The 16,449-nt window shown below is 39.8% G+C and overlaps 1 protein-coding gene and 1 long non-coding RNA gene across 5 annotated transcripts in view; both read right to left on the bottom strand.

The window, feature by feature from the left end:
- LOC110829111 (uncharacterized) overlaps positions 1–15,918 on the bottom strand; it is a 31,576-nt gene extending 15,658 nt beyond the window's left edge. Inside the window, exons 1-2 of the long non-coding RNA XR_002542855.2 lie at positions 15,718–15,918; positions 12,366–12,433 (exon numbers count right to left, since the gene is read on the bottom strand). This is a non-coding gene — a long non-coding RNA (uncharacterized LOC110829111). The remainder of the gene's footprint in view (positions 1–12,365; positions 12,434–15,717) is intronic.
- Positions 1–16,449, bottom strand: part of LOC110829107 (protein-L-histidine N-pros-methyltransferase) — a 174,798-nt gene that overhangs the window by 61,531 nt on the left and 96,818 nt on the right. The window lies entirely within an intron of this gene.

A 16,449-nucleotide genomic window follows, 5' to 3' on the forward strand; every position in this document is an offset into this window, starting at 1 on the left:
TTTGAAACACGGGTCCATGGCCGTGTTCGCTTACAGACCGCCGCTGGAATCTATCATGAGCCAGCGGAATTCAGTTCAGCCGTCATACATTTTATTTAATTTAAGAATCGTGTTAATATTATCCTCAAATCTACAGACAAATTTCCTAAATGTAAGTGGTCTTCTCTTCATTGTTAACGGAGAGATTAGAGATTAATAAAGTCTTCTCGGGCTATCAGCCGTGTTAGATGGCGATTGATCGCTGACGTTTCCAGGACCATCTGTGGCTCGTAGCGCGAAAGTTCGCGCTACGAGCCACACAGTCAATAGCCTTGAAAATGAGGACAGAGATGGTCCTCGAAACGTCGGCGACTGATCACCAACTAACACGGCTGATAGCCAGAGAAGACTTTATTAATGAAAGCAGCGGCGAAAGCTTCACATCATATATCAACTTGAGAGATTGTTTTCTGACAAAAATTGCTTCGAGGAGGAGGAGGAGGTATTTGCAAAGATATCGTCATTTACGTCAAACGTAGACTATATTTGTAAATCTTTTCTTATTGTCATCGCTATATCTTATCCCACTTTGAGTTCTTGCCTAGGTTTGTCACAAGAGGTTTTATGAAACGTATACAGAGTGATCGTACTTTAATTGTATGATCAGTTCATCGTGAGGTAAATTCCTCCAAAGATAAGCACAAAGAAACATCGGCAAATATTCAATGACTCGAGCGGGATTAAAACACGTCTCCAGTATAGTAGGCCACCAATTTAGCAAAAACGCCAACAAACAAGCCAAATGCTGACGGAAAACTATATTATCTTTCTGGGAACCGTATAACTCCTCAAAAAAGTTTTTTTCCCAAATAACTTCCTAATTTGATGTGTAAGTCCTAAGGCCAGTACGCAAATGATGGGGACCCAAATATTTTGTGCATTAAAAATTCGAGATTTGGCAACGGAGCGAAACTTCCATGGTAAATCTGACAACTTTTGGTTACTAGTAATCCACACACGTGCAAATATACACAGACGCAAACATTTAATGCTATAGTTGTTAATTTATAATTGCTGAAAATGTTTCTTGTATAAATTTAAGAAATCAAGTGAACACGCAGAAATCGTTGTATTCTTACATAACGTTGGCAGTTATAATCTACGAATTTCTTACACAAAGAAGGACTTTCATTGCTAAGTTAATGATTTTCATAGGCATCCAAAATAGCACTTCTTACTATCTTCCATTTTTCATACATAAACAAGAACTTTAGTGTTACAAATCAGTATTCATCAATCGGCGGTTTCGATACACCTGCCAATACACAAACTCTAATTAGCATTATGTAAGCCTAGACAGCTTACACATTTCGAATATTTACCGTTTATAATCAGGAGCATTTTTCGTTTCCTTTATGGAATAAATAGTTAAACATGCGTTCCTCTTTTTTCTCCCTTTGTCACATTTAAAAACGTACTCTTTTGAATGCATTATCAAGTTGGTCGTTTTACGTCAGTCTTCAAAAGGAAAGAACGCCAACATGACGGGAAGTATTGTCATCAATTTCACTTCGCCTTCCATCCGAGCAAGGACACCTTACAACAAGCCACCGAGCGGATTGGCACAACGAAGAAGCGTACCCGGTCCCTGATAATGGCAAAGCACTACTTTTAAACAGGCGGAAAAAGCCACCTTCCAAATACGTCCATAATCAAAATTCCTGATCATCGTCACATCTCATTCGACATTATACAACCTCTGCAACTGAAACACAGCTGTTACATAACCCAAAAATCAATATATTTCATAGGCCACGGCCGAAGTTTCCTAAAACCTGCACACCAGGTTGGTAGTGTTGCGATAACACTATGTTCGATTACCTTAACGAAGAATTTTCGTGGGTTTCCTCAGATCAGCAAAGCAAATGCCATGATAGAACTCTTGAACAGGCCACGATCGATTCCTTTCAAATCGTTTCTAGACCACCGTTTATGATCTCTTTCGCGTTTAACTCCGTGCCATAGAATCAATTTAATAAGCATCGTTAAATAGACTAAGAGTCACGAAGCCAGAATCTCCATACTTCATGACCACCTTTGCCAAGACACTGTATTCATGCAAAGCGCGGGACATCACAGAGTCCCCTGCCTGCAACTACTGCTTTTCTGTCCAACGTCTTTAACAAAGGCTCGGAAGTCCGTTGACAAGACAGGATTGGAAAGGTGCCCTTCAAATACGTGACCATCGTTTCCCATCCGTGTTATAATTCAATGAGCATTTATTCAATGAATATTTAAACGTCCTTCTTACAGCTTTTGTGGAGAAGCCTCTCAAATGGGAAGCTTCATCTGCATATGTCTCCGCCGACCGGACAAGAAGAGCGCGGTGTGACAATGACACATTTGACATTGTCTAAAGGTGATCACATCAAGAACCAGAGAGAACCACAAACAAGATAAGAAACTTTGTACTTGAAACAGCAGTGGCTTGTAGATTTCTCTCATATTCACAGTCTCAGCAATTTCATATTTTGGTTGTACTGTACCTAATTGTGTTCAATGTTTGATTTCCGGCAGGCTGAGCCAATTCCCTCCGTCCCATTGTACCCAGACTAACCTAATTCTGTTGGCGTTACGATGGTCCTTTTGCGATTAGCATTGGGACAGTCGGCATCAGTTTTCCACAGTTGTTGAATATATCATCCCGATGATAGTACTGAATTAATTTGCGTTTCGGATTTGGCATCGCGACGCTGGTGGTCGGTTTGCTAGCATCGTGCTTTGTGGCATCCCGAAACTTTCATTGGACTGCTTTGAAATTTTGTGTCGTCGCAAGCTCTCCTTTAGTTTTTCGGCGTCGCGTCGGCATCCCTAGGTTAGTCTATGCTAAATATTGTGTGTAATTTCGGCGTCGGAACAATTTTCTATCGCAGTGCCATTCGCTTGCCGAGGTTCTTCTTGGCTTCGGTTTGATGTTGTGTCGGTGTCGCGACGCGAGGCGTCAGAACGGTGGGTGTCGGATTTCCAAAACCGTGTCATTTGGCTTCCGGGGCTGATATTTACAAGCATGAAATCTTTAGTCGACGTAGCGTCGATATCCGTCGCAACGATCGGCGTCGTGTTTTGTGGTATTCTTATGCTCATCTGCGTAAAGGATGACATATTGTGTAAGCGTTCTAACGCCTACATTCGGAGATCTCGTCGCGAGTTCGTCTGTGCCATGTATGTCATTCCGAGGGTCATGTATCGTTACATATTATAGAAAAATTACCGCTAAACCCAAAATCTTCACCGCGAATCGACCCGGTACATTTCTTGGGTTTGTGGCGTTAATTCCTGTAATCTCCTCTTCGAAACAAACAACTCTGGTCTAGGCGCCTTCTCCTATCGTCCTTAATATTCGTGTTACAGGAAACGGCCTCGGTATGAATCAAACTCGGGACACTTCCCAGAATTTTGACTATCTTACTATCTTTCTTCGTTCTCAAGAAATAAGCATGCCAAATTTGACGAAAATCGGTTTACCCGTTCTCAAGCTCTAAGCGAACAAACACTTACGCTCACAATTTCATCTTACATGCAAAGTTGTTCAAGCGAGCTTTTGTTTTAAAGGGTTAATTGCTTAATTGTGTTTTAAAACACATGCTTCTAAGGTAACGCCGCGATATTTGTAAGAATAAAAAAACATATCGGTTCAATTTCGTTCAAAGTTCTCACCAAGTTTCAATATTAACGTTCCCACAAGTCTAGGCAGGCATTAAAGTACAGAAACAAACTTGTTCCCTTCATTGGATCGAACTTTAAGCCAATTGTTACTTCCCTACATGACTAACACACAGTACTGTATTGATTTTCGATACGTAGTCATTATTTACATATCATTACTGAAAATCAATGAAACTTCCATTTCAAATAATTGAGTGTAAAGTTCTCGGAAAAAAAACTTTCTGAATAAAGTAGATGAAATAAAAAGAAGCGGAAAGATAATATGAAGTTTGAGAGTTCATCTGAATAAATACGGAAGGATATATTTAACAGTTGAACGCTGATCATTAGAGAAATGACGACCGACAGTTCGTCGCAAATAGCATAAAACACATTCTATAGTTGTTAGGAGCTATTTCCATTCCTTAGCTTTAAAACATCTGGAGATCTACCAAGCAAACGTCTTGCGGCTAACAAAACGTCCACCTAAAGAACACAGCTTCAATTTTATGTGATAAATCTACAATGGTCTAGTACCACCGAGATATCCCGTTTCTTCAAACCGTTTATTCCACCAATCAACAACTAATGATAAATAACGCCGACATACGATACGGAATCTGCATAAAATTACACGATGATTTATTTTAATACTGATAAGTACACTAGATGGGCTCCCCGACGGGGCAGAGGATTTTTCCTCTAGCCTCTGCGTCCAGACCGGCTCTGGGGCCCACCCAGCCTCCTCTACAATGCGTACCGGGGTCCTTTCCCGGGGGTAAAGCCGGCCGGGGCGTGATGCTGACCACTCACCCCAATCTACTGCCGGGGTCAAGGAAGAGAGGAGCTATACCTCCTCTCACCCCAAACGCCTACATGGCGTATAGCGGGACAAACTTTACTTTTACACTAGATGGGCTAGACATGCAGCTCGGGTGGCAAACAAAATATGCAGAAAGTGAGTTGATGGTAAAACCTTCTGGTAAGTGCCTCAAGGAAAAAAGCGACGGAGATCGGATGATTGTATTAAAAGAGATCTTAGTAAAACAGGTTGCAATATTGCCAAACGGAATGAGGCTCAGAATACGGTCGAATGGCAAATTACCTTCACTTACTAAAACGACAGTCAGTGTAGTAAGTATATAGCATCGCTGAAAGAATACGTGAATTTAGTCAGAGATCGATAATAAGGTGTGACATAAGACGTGTATGAGGACGTGTGTACTGAAAACAGAATTTAAAATGCAGAAGAAACATTTTGTGGAAGAAGTGAGAATGATTGTACGAGAATAGGGCACTGCGGAGAATATAATGTTGGGACCTCATAGGTGGCGATGTTGCAGGAGGCTGGCTAACTCTTTACAACGACGAGTTTCACAAAACACGCTAGAAAGAACGCTGTTCCGTAGAGTGCGATCAAATCAAGAAGGATTACGTGGGCAGTGCAAAAGTAATGTTGAACGTTTGACACATGCCAACAAGCAATGCACGTCTATTTTAATGTTACAGAACGAAAATTTTTAAGCCCACGCCTGACCTGCCCGAACACACATAACAGGTAGGTCCTTTATCTATTATTCAAGAGAGACTTTAACCCCATTGCCTTTTAATTGTTTTTCTATGGTATCCTATCAGAAACGATCAACAGCATAAAGAAGGGCTGGAAGTGGCTTAAATAAAGATACTTGCTTATGTTGATGTTAATTTGTCAAGTGAACACATAAATATTACAAAGAAAAACAAAGACAAACATGAGTTGGGCCATGAAGGTTAGGTTTGGATTAGGTTGGGGTAAAATAAGAAGAGAAAATGTTAACAATTATCCATCTCGAGACGCTCGGCGTTGTTACCAGCGTCGTTTCGTATGGAATCTCGAGGTCCTTGGTTTTATTCGGAATCCTTTTCTACGTTGTGACGGTAGGCGTCGTGACGCTCAAAGTGTGGTACTGACATCGGGTAGTGTAGCTTCCCTATGCTTGTCTTCGCTACATCTGACTTCAGGTATCGGTTTGGCAGCGATAGGCGTCGCGACGCTCGGCGTAGATTTGACAACACCTCATCTTACGGTGTTCGTTAAATTGTTTTAGGCTGGGTAGGGTAAGGTACAGTACGGTACGTGAAGGTTTGTCAACAAATGGTTACATGGTGAAAATTTTTCAATACGGTTTCCCAACGAACAATATATAATTACTTTTTGTTTTCGACACATGTCCGATTCTTATATATTTTTATTTAATTGTTTTAATGATATTAGGTAAGCAATACATATTTTTAAGCTCATCGTGTAATTGTCACCATTATTTTACACCTTCGTCTCTACTTAGATTAGTTTATTCTCACCAGCACTTCGTTTTCAGACATCTCAATACAAGTTCTCACAGGACTTACTAGCATGTCTAAAGAGTGATACGGTTCCACAGACAGGTATTATTGTCGTTATAAGAAGCCAATAAGAGAGATAAGAGTTCCTCCCTCTTGGCTGCTGCACAGAGTAGTGGAATGAATCTTGTGCGAATTGACTGCCTGTTTCTGTAGTAACACATTATACGCGAGGGAAAACCCATTTCATATCTTTTAGTAGTTTTACGTGTACCTACATCTACGCAGCACGGGGCGCCTATAATCCAGATAGCCAACACTATAATCGCTTGCTTTATTAAGCTGTTCTATACAAGGATATTGACCGCCTGTTGTTTTGATTATGTGTTAGAATCTGTACATGGCACACGTTGCTTGTTGCTGGCATAGCTAGGAAGGCTGGCAATTCCATACACCCACCTCATACATTGCACAACTTCTAATTTCTGCCAGCCCAGTGGGTGGCTATCGTGTTCTACTGAACGTCTAGTCGTTAAAACAGGAAGTTACGCCTAGGCCTATATTTTACTTCGCCTTCGAGTCTCTCGGTAGAACCGCATTACACCTATGCCACTTCAGTGAGAGAGGATTCTCATCTTCCTTAAGGAGTTCCGAACCTGTGATATGCTGTAGTCATTACCAGCCTTCACGTAATGTCGTGGGTTGCAGTAGCAAAGATGGTCACATGACTAACGTTAGTCAGTCGCTACTCAAAATCACTCTGGAGGTAATGATTTATATTTTTAAAATTGTCTTTCTGAAGTAGTCGCAGAAGTGTTCGTTTTAACTACGTCTTATTTTAATACTGGGAATTGAAGGACAGATGAACACGCGTCAGAAAGCCATGGATTTAAAGTTTGAAGCGATTGAGTATTTCGGACAAGAAGGAGACAGTGGTGGACCCGTTCACGATGCTGCAAAGAGAGCACAGTTGATGCATGCAACGCAGAACTTATAGTAACTCTGTCTCTATCTCTCGGCTCGGTTAGCCGCCTTACTATGTGCAGTCTGGTACAATTAAAATCAGAAGAAAGAACCGAAGGAGTTTATTCACTCTTCGTTTTGAAACAAACCCTGCTATCGCAAGGATGACAGACAAGATACACACATACATCATTAATACACCTAATATTTTTAAAAACTTTGTTTCATTAAGCGATAATTCAACGAGATCGTTGTCATAGTAGTTCAAATATTTACGTATTGATATTAATAACTATTAGCACTATGTTATAATTTGTTTTGAGTCCCGACTTATCCATCGTTATTTAATCAAGGTAATTTATTTTCAAACTACTTGCATGGGTATACACAGCAGAACTCTTATAGGAAACGTTAAGCCCACACTATATTCTCAGGAGAAATGAATACAAGGAAACAAAGCAGTGTGTACAACAATAAAATAATAAAATGTCGAAATAAAATTAACCTCCGTCCCAAATAATTATTATTATAATAATAATAATATTGTTTTATTAAAATATTTTTTAATTCTATGGGAAGTTAGTAGATTAATATTTGTACTTATTTCTTTCAGCTTCTCTTAAATGACGCCTAAAGACCAGTGAAGGAGTTGGTTATCCTAAAGCGCCCTTCAGTATTCTTCAGTAACCGCATGTAACTAACTTTGTGAATGTTTCTACTGCGGTTCATATTTCAAATGATCAACTTCGGTTGCAAAACAGCAGGACAACGCAATGTAAACTAAAAGGATGCAAGGTAAGTCAGTACACTAAAAATATAACCTACGACGAACAGCGCAAATTGAGATAACAACTAAGGTTGAATAAAAATTCGAAATTAGTTTTTTAAAAAATAAAGAAAAACACACACACACACAGACACAAAATTGAAAAACTTGTAAGTGCTGCTTTAGTCCAGGAGTTTTAATTATTTTGGAGTACATAGCTAACAAGGCTTCACATAAGAACGAGACTAGACACACTGCAATTAAAGACGTCATTTTTTGAAATTTAATTATTCTTGGAAATTAATCATGAAGACGAATGACGATACCGTTGCCACAATTAGCCAGGCTAAACCAAGGGTTGGCAGTCATAAAATGAAAACGTCTCATGAGCGAAAATAAAAGCACAAGAACAATTCAAAATGGGAGCATATCCAGAAGACAATAATGGCCAACCTTCGTAACACGTCACATGCAGCGAACAAATATTTCACCTTGGGGGGAGAACAAAAGAAAAAAATTAAGAAGGGGTGGAGGGACTAAAAGAAGGAAATGGAGACACCGTACAAAGAAAAAAAAAGGCGAAAATAAATTTTTTCCCAAGTCCTTCCTTCTCACTCTGTTTCCTTCGTTTCATTCTTTTCCAAGAGCCATGGTCCAAGCATTAATTCAAGTAATAATGTCAAGTGCTGGAATTTTATGAGTTTGTGGGGGTGAGGGAGAGAGGGAGGCACAAGCACGACGAGGAACGGGAGCACATGGAAACGAAAGGCATGGAAGGGGAAGAAGAAAAGTCTGCGCATAGCTTAAATAAATAATAAGACAATCTAGGTGTTCTTCGGGGAAAATGCTATTATGTATAAATCATAATGCGCTAACGTGAAGCATCCACGAGACAGCAGGACAGCAAGTACAACGCTGGGTACACAAAGCACACGGGATTACAGCGCGTCTCATGACCGACCACTGCCACATAACTAATCAGAATAGGTCACACCGCCTACTACTTGACAACTGAAGAAAAAATGAAAATGATTATTCTTCAATTGTGTTGTTAACCTTTACAGCTATAAAGTTCCAAATCATAGAGACAAGAGCGAGAAGATGTATTAATTTCAGCGTTCGACAATCATTCAATATTATTTTATCAATTCTTCTGATTAACATGCCAACGTGATAATGATGAGAGGCAACTAAAATGGTGTACTTTGGGGAGAAACGTTCCTTAAAGTGCGGCCGTACGAGGTGCGATCGGAAAGTTTATAGACTGCGCCTATAAAAACCAGTACACTTATCTCAGGTATTAAATTCATCCATCACCCTCGAAGTAGTTCCCCTGGGAGTGAACACAACGATCCCAGCGCCGCTGCCAAGCCTGGAAGCATCCCTGGAAATCTTTCTTTGTCAGCCTGTCAAGCACCATCTGCGATTCTGCCTGAATCTCTTCTATCGTCTCAAATCTCCTTCCCTTTAGCTGAATTTTCATCTTTGGGAAGAGGAAGAAGTCACACGGAGCTTAGAAAGGAAGTTGGCGTCGGTTCTTGCAAGATCTTTGAGCTCCTGACAAACGAGAAGTCGATTCTGCTTCTGGTCCTCAGACAGGAGCCTTGGCACAAACTTGGCTGCGATGCGTCGCATGTGGAGTTCTTCCTTTAGAATCAGCTGACAGGTCCCATAGCCTATCCCAAGAATGTCGCACAAGTCGTTGATGGTACGACGTCGATCTTCGTGAATGGCCTGCCGAATCTTCGTAACATTTTCGGGCGTTGTGCTCGAAGATTGTCGTCCAGAACGCTCGTCATCATCGACAGAGGTTCGGCCATTTTTAAAACGTGAATGCCACACAAAAGTTTGTGCACGACCCATTGCGGACTCCCCAAATGCTTGCTTTAGCATTTCATAGGTTTCCGTAGCCGTTTTGGCGAGTCTTTGGCAAAATTTGATGCACACGCCATTCCGAAATCGCAGGAGGGTCGGTGTAATGCACTACCAAAACGCCCGTAACTAAGAAACAAATGCTAATTCGATGATGCTGGCTGGCACACTGATTCACTATGAATGTAGGTCGCACCCCCTAAAGGCAGAAGCTCGTACTACATCCGGTTCGCCCGCTATTGACACAGTCTAGAAACTTTCCGATCGCACCTCGTAACTAATCAGAATAGGTCACACCGCCTACTACTTGACAACTGAAGAAAAAATGAAAATTATTATTCTTCGATTGTGTTGTTAACCTTTACAGCTATGAAGTTCCAAATCATAGAGACAAGAGCGAGAAGATGTATTAATTTCAGCGTTCGACAATCATTCAATATTATTTTATCAATTCTTCTGATTAACATGACAACGTGATAATGATGAGAGGCAACTAAAATGGTATACTTTGGGGGGAAACGTTCCTTAAATTGCGGCCGTAATAGTTAAAGAAAGGAGTTCCGGGTAGAATTCATAAAGCCTGCTTTCCTGTTGCACATACTTGGCAGTTTTTCAAACCTTGTGCACTGCTATTTAATTTTAGGTACCGGTAAATGAAGTTTAGAACGCAACAAATAAAATTCAATTTTTAACACATGGATCAGCGTGGTGGGATTATGCGAAGATGATAGTTGGATGGAATAATATTTGAGTTAGAACTTCTTATATGGCTTGAAATGTTAAGTATTTCACAAATTTGTCTTACTATTGCCATTAATTGTCGACGCTGGTCCTCTGGGTTGTAACGCCGTGTGGACTTGTAGTTAGACACCAACGTTTCGCAGAAACATACTGTTCGATCTTCAGGGCTTCAACCTCAATTAAGACATGTGCATTCAGAATTTAATATTATAAAACGACCTCTTTGTGTTATACAGGTTACGCTCCCATCACAAAGAACTATGGCGTCTCAACCGCTGATATAATTCCGTTACGTGTGAAGACCTCTGTCTCGAATTAATATTCGGCAAGCCATTTCCAATAAAAAAATATACAGTCGCCTACTGGCTCAGTGCCACCCTTGTCGGTCTGACCTCCTGTATTCCCACTAAAAGTAACCAACAGCTTGCATTTTGCTAATTATCTTGTTACTGTACTCAAACTGACCTAGACCTCCTGACCCTGTGACCATTTACCGGGGCTCAGCTTCTTTAAAAAATTCGCACATGTCCGAGGCCTGTGTATAACATTTTGTTATACGCCGGATTATTTGCTGTGGTGAGCCGTTAGTCCCCTAACCAACAATCAAGCTTGAGGATCATCCCTTGTTGGCTGTCCGCGACTGCTTGTTAAATATATTCGCAGATACCCTCCAAATCTAGAGACCGTCTCTCACATTCGAAATCTGAGGACGCGCCATGTCTTGTTGACCAGGAATACACATGTTTAAAGTCAGGAGAAAGCGTAGTGGGTGATCTCATGGGACCTAAGCACAATTTCTTCCTTAAGAAAGGCTAACAAACAGAGCATTTTATTATATAGATATTACGTAGGGACTACTTATACTATTTCGGCTTTACGAAATTAATGGACCGAGATAATTATTTTCAATAGACAAATCCTAAAGCGAACAATAAATAAACAGCGCCTCCAAAGAACAGTAGAGCACAATATCGTGCCAGATGTCGTAAAGGACGGCAGGCGAAGTAGTGAAGCTCCCTTCTTTCACATCTTGTCACAATTACTTATACGAAGACGAAGTGTGTGCAAGCACCTCATACAAAACCCACCTGCCATTAGACCCCAGTACACGACACAAATACGGCCCACTGTAGGCAAAATAGCTTTAACAGAACCTATTTCCTGGAGAAAACATTTTTTACGTCTTCTACTTCGCTGGTTTTTAAGTGCACGTCACTAGCCAGTAATGCATGCAAAGAGGAAGAGAAATACGTAGCAGTAATTGACTAATGGAGCATGCAATAAAAGGTTCTACCGTAAGCTCCTAGGCGGGAGGGGCCACACTTAAGATCGCAAGAAATTTCCCAATGCCTCATTGCGTTCTTTTCGAACAATCAGGCCATTGAGTTTTACGCAGAGGCGAGGGAATGGACGTACACTTTACTTTCAACGTTTTGTTAGAAACTAAAGGCTGTCATTAAGTAGACTTAAAATACGGTACCAAAACGCAAGCAATTAAATTTGTGTACATTAATTACTTACAGCTAGATCCTTCGAAAAAGTTACGATTACGTTAAAAAACAGGAGTTATACAAAATTCTAGGTAACCGACTTTAAATTATCAACAAACGCAATTAAGTTAAATAAATGTTTGACGAAAGATAACCTTCACAATATGGAGGAACAAATACGTTTATGATGTATTTTTACGTCACAATGGCCTAAACAATAAAGTTCATTACCTACATTCCTTTCAATTTTCATTTATAAGTCACTGAGCGAAAGAGTACAATGTAGCTAAAAATCTTGAACAAAAAATTCGTGTCTATCAGCCAAAATAAGCGAAATATAAAGCTTATTTATCACAAAGGGCAAATCTGTGGTACAGGCCTATTCGTTCACAGCGTTCGCAAGCTAGAAGAGTTTGCGATGATTAGAGCTGAATTCTGATTTCATTTTATATAAACAGGGTCTACTATAAATAAAAAGCTCATAAAATCGGTGGCTTTCTGTATCTTAATGAATTCAACTCATCGCTTACCTCATCCCAGACTACTATTTCCACAACACGCAGTTTAGTGATATCCGTACAGGTAACATCGCACTCACCTGAAATACAAGAAATATGTCAAAATTGTGTATAATTTAAGACAGGACACATATTTCATATCTGGCTATACATACTTACAAAATACATTCAAAATAAAACGAGACGTTATATGTAAAGTTTAATTTATGTAGTCTGAATGATATAAATAAGATAAACCCGTTAAGTAATGCGATTTAAAGCAGGCTTACATAGGCCTACATAAAATGCTTCGTCGATTTTCCTACTTCTCCATCTCTGATTCTATTTTTGGTTTGCACAGCCGGTATTAATGTAAACCCGGTCCATTTTCACAGATTTTTCGTTGTTTAACTTTTATTTCTTGCTATTTCAACACACACTAAGAAATCCGCAAGCGATGAACTACCAACAGGAAAATGTACTCATAAAATCGTCATAATGAATAAGTAATTTCATTATTACAGTACTTTACTTTAAGAAAATCCGGGCGAGGAACTCAGCATTCGCTAGTAATAAATTGTATTTCAGTGAATGCGAGGAACCAACCGTTTTCTGGAATGGGGCACTGCAGGGACGAGCCCAGGTCACGCCGTGTAGTATCTATTATTCGGAAAGCATCATTATGGCGTGTGAGTCTATGTTTAAGTGCGTGTAAACTGCAGATGGTCCCTTTGCGTGATGCTTCCCCAATATGTATAGAAACTGAGGTGCCCCTTGTATTTTAAACGAAGCCGACGGCCGCCCTCTGTGACGAGACCCTGCCCAGGATTTGGGAGCAAAAAGGTGCTAATCAGTGTTGAGTGCAAGCTTTCACACTTAAGCGTAATGTCTTGTGACATATAGTAGACATCGCAGGGCCACGTAGAGGCTATTTTTCGTTGTTTGACTCAAGAATCTCGTTGCAAGTTTCGCAGTTCACCGAGTGTGATGAAGTAAAAATTCGTGGATTACTAAGACGTTCTACTCAAACATTTACACACAGGAAATCACACAAATCAGTTAGGGTACGTGGTACTCAGCTCATATTCAAACTCGGGCAGCCGAATACAATATAAACGTTACTACTAAAGAGAATTTGAGGTTTTCAAGGCGGTGAGTCTGAAGGTGTCGTCTGATAGAAGTTTACCGAAGTTTCAGAAGACCTTGCTGCTTCCATCATCAGGGCGATGACTCATTAATATTACATCTTGATGACTGATGTTCCTTTGCTGTCTTGAAACTGACTTCTGCCCGTTTTCCTAAATTTCTTGCACGTGTAATGCAGGTCTTACGATGCATGAGTCATCTGTTACCATTTATATTTTATCAGCAGAACCAAATGCAGCATAAAAATTTGGTTTTCGTCTTCACATCTTGTTCAATGAACAATTGATTACATTTCTATATTTATAAATGTATTAAATGGTTTGTTAAACTTAATTGTGAACGACTGATACGATGGTAAAATTAGATTTGCAGACAGTTTGGTAAAATAATGCCCTTGTGTTTCATTATGCGCCACGCCATTTCAGTTCTATACGGTGCGTACAGTCCCTGTTTCCAGTTAATATCTTGACGTTTTTCATCTGTTACCTACTAACGCATCTCTCACGGATTAAACCAATGTCAAGTTCGGACACAAACAAACGGACATACAGCCACCCCCCGAGGAGGCCAGAAATCCAGACGTTAAGTGTTCTAGCGGTTGAACCGGGTCCACCTTACACCGAACAACCACTTTAACTAATAATACTAATGTCTACAGGCTATTGCCATTTCCAATAACTTATTAGTTATGTTAAATCTTGTTAACACACACAGTCTCAATATTATGAAACCAAGCGAGTTGCCAAGATTGAAGCTGGTTACAGTATATAAATATTCCAAATATGCAGAACATCTGCTACTATAGTAAAACAAGAAGACACTATAAACACGTAAATCAGCCATCCACTGCACAACAGATTGTGAAACTCGGCGACTGCAACCGATGATACAAGTGACCACATCAACAACTAATATAGCAAGTGCCGTAAAACGGAAAGAATATCCAAACACCTAAACTGTTGCAGGACATTTCGATACAGGGACTGCCAATTCAACACTAACTGAAATTTACACAATATATTATATACACAAGTCTTTTGATAATATTACTCGTTTGTAAATTTTTAAATTTCATGGCTCTAGGTTTTATTATGTAAGATGAAATTAAATATACACATCGATTATGACCCCATACGACTGAAACGCATTTGGCATCACGAACTGCAAATAAATGCTAGTACAGGGATAAAAGTAATCAGTTTGTAGTGTTATTCTTATGCTACTACAAGGTAGAAAATGTATTAAGAATATGAAGTCCTACTTCTTTAACCCTTCGAAATTCAAGCTCGTATAAATAATTTTTAAGGAGGATACGAAACCCATAAACACAAAATGCAGCATTACTGATTGTTAAAGCAGCTAGTGTATAGTTATCATTCGGCTTTACAGAGTAAAGAGTACACCCACAACTCTGCTGTATACACAAGGGGCAAAATATAATCATTCATTATTCATAAACTGAATTCTGAAGGGGGAACAGTTATACGTACCCTGAAGGCAAGGACTTAGAAATATTCGGAATAAAATATTATGCATGAAGATAAACATATATGACACTCTTTCATGAAGAGGATCAGCACTGTATCACCCGTAACCTTTCCTACAAGGGTAACAAAGTTACCGACCAGCTTGAAATCAGGACCATGAAAAACAACCTCACAGTATGCACTACGGTCCAGTACATATTAGGTTGACGTTTAAAGAATAAAAAGACGAGAAATAAAAGGGGTCCCAAAATTTCTATACCACCGATCAATTATTTTCGCAGCCATTTATTCCTCCGGTGCGTGAAAGAAACAGAAAAATCGCTGCGGTGATCTGCAATTAAAAGACGGTTTTCAGACCAAACTTCTACTACCCATTCGAAAAAGCAACAGAATATATGACAGTAAGTTCTAATTATACCCAAGTGTTTTGGACATGTCCATTCTCTGACGTACAGACTCTGTAGACATATGTGATTAATAATCGGAGAGCAGTATTAAGATTCTGACCTACTGGAATCATTTAACCTCCAAGACTGTTTCCGTCTTCAAGTACATCGATATTTTCTTGTCGATTTATTTACAGTATTCGTCAACAGACAATGCCAAATTTCATTATCATTATCTACCACGTACAAGACGTGTAGGCCTGATATTTCCCCCCCTCCCTCAATGGCTACTTCTTTACATATTTCTCGAAATGTTATAATCACTCGAACTGTCAGAAAACGACGGAAATCGCAAAAAATACCTACTAGCAAAAGGTGATGCAATCCAACTTCCTAACTGTCCTTGTTACCAGTCAAAGAAACTGCGTAGCTTCTGGCCTACAACACATCTTCACGTCGACTAGCAACGCTGCTGCTTATCAGTGTGCCTATTTACAGGCAGCACGAGGTACGCTTACAAGTTGCCTGCAGTTACTAGAACGGTGAGCCTGAATGCGTAGAAGTCTGACTCAGTTTCGTAGTAAGCATACGCAATATTCACGCACACTAGCCATGCAGACAGAAAGTCTTGTATGCATTTCCTATCTCCCTCATGCATGTTACATGCCTTGTCCATCTCACACTCCCTGATGCGATATCAATAATTATTTTAATGTGAAAGACCATGTTTCATATCCATACAAATATTTTGTATTGGTATCAATAATCAAAGCAAAATTTCTATTTGTTGAGGCAAATGAATATAAAATACTGAATCTTAACACCTGTCGAGAAACAAAGATATGTCCCACAGCCAACAAAAATTGCAGGAAAATAATTTAAACAAACACAGGAAGGTCACTAAGATATTTTTGAAATGGGTTGTATATTCGCCTCCTCCTGTACAGGTGAGCGATGTATGAATTTTTAATACCGCAAGCCCCTAAAAAGAGTTTACACGATGATAATAGGGCGTGTGTGTACTGGCTCCAGAAAGACCGTCCGCTATCCGACGCTATGACAAACTGAACACCCAACAACACACAATGGAAGGGCCTT

This window comes from Zootermopsis nevadensis, unplaced genomic scaffold, assembly GCF_977971745.1.
Source record: "Zootermopsis nevadensis isolate Lab colony 2312 unplaced genomic scaffold, Znev_1.0 Znev_ptg000022l, whole genome shotgun sequence".
NCBI lineage: Eukaryota > Metazoa > Arthropoda > Insecta > Blattodea > Termopsidae > Zootermopsis > Zootermopsis nevadensis.